The sequence below is a fragment of the Gossypium arboreum genome, chromosome 4, assembly GCF_025698485.1.
Source record: "Gossypium arboreum isolate Shixiya-1 chromosome 4, ASM2569848v2, whole genome shotgun sequence".
Classification (NCBI taxonomy): domain Eukaryota; kingdom Viridiplantae; phylum Streptophyta; class Magnoliopsida; order Malvales; family Malvaceae; genus Gossypium; species Gossypium arboreum.
Genome location: NC_069073.1, coordinates 85,339,141 through 85,344,125, shown reverse-complemented (window position 1 = coordinate 85,344,125; position 4,985 = coordinate 85,339,141). Strand labels below are relative to the sequence as shown.

Here is a 4,985-nt window from a genome sequence, read left to right as displayed (position 1 = left end):
TATCAAGTTTTTGGCACCGTTGCTGGGGAGTTAGGATATTAGGAACACAATTCAAATGATACAGTAATTTGTTCAGCTTCATGGTTTGTACGACAAAGATCGCAACACTCACTTGGCAAACTTTTTAGAACTATGTGATAAATTTAAAATTAATGGTGTTTCTGATGATGCCAATCGCCTTCTATTATTCCCTTTTTCATTGAGAATTAAAGCTAAACAGTGGTTGAATTCGTTACCATGGGGGTCAATCACTACTTGGGAACAAATGACCGAAAAGTTTTTATTAAAATATTTTCACCTGCTAAAACGGCTAAATGACGTAATGATATCTCTTCTTTTGTGCAGATGGATTTAGAAACACTTTACGATGCATGGGAGAGATACAAAGACCTCTTGAGAAGATGCCCTTACCATGGGTTACCACTCTGGCTACAGTTTCAAACCTTTAATAATGGAATGAATCCTTCGACACGACAAATGGTTGACGCAATTGCTGGCGGAACCATCAATAATAAGACACCTAAAGATGCCTATGAATTTATAGATGAGATGTCACTAAATAACTATCAGTGGCAGGTCATGAGGACAAAGCCAATGAAAACAACCAGCGTTTATAACATCGATTTGGTCACCATGCTCTCTAATCAGGTAAAACTCTTGAATAAGAAAATTGATGGATTTTTTAGTTCTTCGCAGGTTCACCCAGTAATGCAATGTGAAGCAAGTGGAGGTGTATCAAGCAATTTAGAATACCCACCCTATGGCCACAACATGGAGAACAAGTAGTTAAATTACATGGGTAATAATCCTCAATCTCAAAATAATCCTTATAGTAATACTTGCAGTGCAGGTTGGAGGAACCACCCAAATTTCTCATGGGGAGGCCAAGCGAATCAGAGACCACCACTTCCGAGCTTCCAACAACCACCCTACCAACAAGAGAAAAAGTCAAACCTTGAGAAGATGCTAACAAAATTCATCTCAGTGTCAGAAACTCATTTTTAGAATACCGAGACAGCACTTAAAAATCAACAAGCGTTGATCCAAGGGCTCAAAACTCAGATAGGCTAGCTCGCTAAATTGATATCTGAAAGACCACCAGGAAGTCTACCTAGTAACACTGAACCCAACCCAAAATAGCACGTGAAAGCAGTTACACTAAGGAGAGAGAAAGTGTTAGTTGAATATGAAAAGAAGCCACCACAAGAAGCTAACAGAAAGGAGGTCGAACCCGAAAACAATGACAACTTAATGCCAAAAGAATATAAACCACCAATCCCATACCCAACAAAGTTGAAGAAAGACCGCATGGATGCAAAATTCAGTAAATTTCTTGAACTTTTTAAACAACTACATATTAACTTACCTTTTGTTGAACCTATATCGTAGATGCCTAGATATGCAAAATTCTTAAAGGAGCTTCTAACAAACAAAAGGAAGTTTGAAGACTTATCTACAGTGGAACTTAATGAGGAGTGCTCAGCCATACTCCAAAACAAACTACCAACCAAACTGAAAGACCTTGGAAGTTTTACTATTCCCTGCTTAATTGGTAGTTTGAATGTTGATAAAGCACTAACTAATTTAGGCACTAGCATTAATTTGATGCCATATAAAATGTTTAAACAACTTGTTCTTGGGGAACCTAAACCCACTAGGATGAGTATTCAATTCGCTGATAGATCTGTTAAATATCCTAGAGGAATTATAGAGGACATACTTGTAAAAGTAGATAAATTTATATTCCCTGTTGATTTCGTTGTACTTGAAATGGATGAAGATGTTGAGGTGCCTTTAATTTTAGGTCGGCCATTTTTAGCCACTGCCAGAGCTGTAATTGATGCGGGTAATGGTAAATTGGTACTTAGAGTAGGTAACAAAGAGATTATTTTTAAAATTTATGATGTCATGAGATTTTCTAGAGAACAGGAGACTCATGTTATTTTATCGACTCTATTGATCATCCTACTCAAGATTCCTTTCAGGAAATCGTACACAAGGACACGATGAAACTGTGTCTCGCCCAAGGAGATGGGATGGATGATGATTCTGAAATAGGAACTGAACTAAACTCCAATGGAACCTCCCAAAAACTAGCAGAATATGAGGGAATTAAGGTAAAAGATGAACTTAAGCAAAACCTTCTATTGACGAACCTCTCAAACTGGAACTTAAACAATTGCCGAATCACTTGGAATATGCATTCCTTGGAAATAATTCCACACTACCATAATTATTGCATCCTACTTGCAATCCAAGGAGAAAAAATAATTACTCCAAGTATTAAGAGAGCATAAAAGGGCCATAGCTTGGAAAATTTCTGACATTAAAGGGATCAACCCTTCTTTTTGCACCTACAAAATTTTAATGGAATATGAATATCAACCATGCGTGAAGCCCAAAGATGACTGAACCCCAACATGAAGGAAGTTGTTAAAGCTGAGGTAATTAAACTCCTAGATGCTGGAATTATTTATCCAATTTATGACAGTTCTTGGGTGAGTCCAGTGCAGGTTGTTCCTAAGAAAGGAGGCATGACTGTTGTAGCCAATGAGAAGAATGAATTAATCTCAACAAGGACAGTCACAGGTTGGAGAGTGTGCATTGATTATAGGAAGCTAAATGATGCCATGAGAAAAGATCACTTTCCCCTTCCATTCATTGACCAAATGTTGGAAAGATTGTCAAGACACATGTACTACTGCTTTTTAGACGGACTCTCTAGCTATTTCGAAATCCCAATATCTCTTGAATATCAAGAAAAGACGACATTTACATGTCCATACGGTACGTTTGCTTATCATAGAATGCCTTTTGGATTATGTAATGCTCCTACTACTTTTTAGCGCTGCATGATGGCCATTTTTGACGAACTTATATAAGACGTCATAGAGGTATTTATGGATGATTTTTTAGTTTTCGGTAACTCTTTCCATCTTTGCCTAAAAAATTTAAAACGAGTGTTAATAAGATGTGAGGAAACAAACCTTGTGCTTAATTGGGAAAAATGCCACTTTATGGTTCAAGAAGGTATTGTGTTAGGACATAAAATTTCTAGTAGAGGGATTGAGGTTGATAAATCTAAAATTGAAACCATTGAAAAACTACCCCCTAATTCGGTTAAGGCTATTAGAAGCTTCATAGGACATGCTGGGTTTTATAAAAGATTTATAAAAGACTTTCCTAAAATAGCTAAGCCTTTGACTAAATTACTAGAAAAAGATGTGCCTTTTAATTTCGATCAGGAGTGTTTAGAAGCATTTAATACTTTAAAGGATAAATTGACTAAAGCTCCAATTATAATTGCACCTGATTGGAATTCACCTTTTGAACTAATGTGTGATGCGAGTGATTTTGCAGTAGGTGCAGTTTTGGGATAGTGAATAGATAAACATTTTCAACCTATCTATTATGCTAGCAGGACTTTGACAGCAGCACAAGAAAACTACAGCAGCACAAGTTGACCATATTTAATATTGTCTAAAGTTGTCATTTATATTGACCATTCTGTTCTTTGCCACCTTTTGACAAAAACTGATGCAAAACCTTGACTCATTCGATGGATCTTATTATTGCAGGAATTTGACTTAGAGATTAAGGATAAGAAAAAAGTTGAAAATCTTGCAGCTGACCATCTTTCCTAGCTTGAAAACTCAAGTACCAAAGAACCAGATGACATTGAAATAAATGATTCATTCCCTGAAGAATAATTTTTTGCTATATCTGGTTTTGCGGTACCTTAGTTTACAGATATTGCAAATTTTTTAGCCGCTAACATTATCCCAAAAGGGTTGACACATCAGCAAAAGAAGCAATTCTTCATTGATGTGAAAACCTACTTCTGGGAAGACCTTTTTCTTTTCTGTAAATGTGCAAATCAAATCATTAGGAGATGTGCTACAAGGATAGAAGCATTGAAAATCTTGGAACATTTCCACTCAGGACTGGCTGGAGGACATTATGGTGGAACTAAGACTGCATATAAAGTCCTCGAATCAGGTTTTTATTGGCCCATTCTATTCAAAGACGCCAACAGGTATGTTACTTCTTGCGACAAATGTCAAGGACAAGTAATATACCCAAACGTGATGAAATGCCTCAGATATGTATGCTCTCATGTGAAATATTTGACGTTTGGGGTATTGACTTCATGGGCCCATTCCCTAGTTCATTCGAGAATAAATACATCTTAGTAGCTATTGATTATATGTCCAAATGGGTTGAAGCCCAAGCTTTACCTACTAATGATGCTAGAGTAGTAGTACAATTCCTTAAGAAACTTTTCTCTCGATTTGGTACACCTAGAGCAATTATCAGTGATAGGGGTACTCATTTTAGTAACGCCCAATTTGACAAGACCTTAAGAAATACAGAGTTCATCACAGAATAGCTACCCCTTATCACCCTCAAACTAGTGGCCAAGTCGAAGTAGCGAACCGAGAGCTTAAACGTATCCTAGAAAAGATAGTAGAATTAAATAGGAAGGATTGGGCGATGAAAGTAGATGATGCTTTATGGGCTTATAGAACTGCTTTTAAGACTCCCATAGGAACATCACCTTATAGACTTGTTTATGGGAAAAGTTGTCACCTACTGCTTGAGTTGGAACACAAGGCATTTTGGGCTATAAAATTTCTAAACCTTGACCCCAAACTTGCAGGTGAAAACAGGTTGATGCAGTTGAACGAGTTAGATGAGTGGCAAGCCAATGCATATGAAAATTCGCGCTTATAGAAGGAAGTGACGAAGCGCCACCATGACGCCCGTTTGAAGCAACGAAGGCAATTAGAAGTTGGAGATCTTGTCCTGTTATATAACTCGTGGCTCAAATTGTTTCTTGGAATGCTTAAATCACGATGGTCAGGTCCTTTCGTAGTTCAAATTGTATTTCCATATGGTACAGTAGAGGTAAGTCATCCATCACAAGGCACTTTTAAGGTAAATGGACATCGTCTCAAAATGTATAATGGTGAAAATTTCAATGA

The 4,985-nt window shown here is 37.1% G+C and overlaps 1 non-coding gene across 1 annotated transcript; it reads right to left on the bottom strand.

The window, feature by feature from the left end:
* Window positions 1-313: 313 nt before the first annotated feature.
* Window positions 314-419, bottom strand: LOC128292534 (small nucleolar RNA R71). Its single transcript, XR_008282519.1, has one exon. It is a non-coding gene; the product is annotated as a small nucleolar RNA R71 (small nucleolar RNA).
* Window positions 420-4,985: the final 4,566 nt, after the last annotated feature.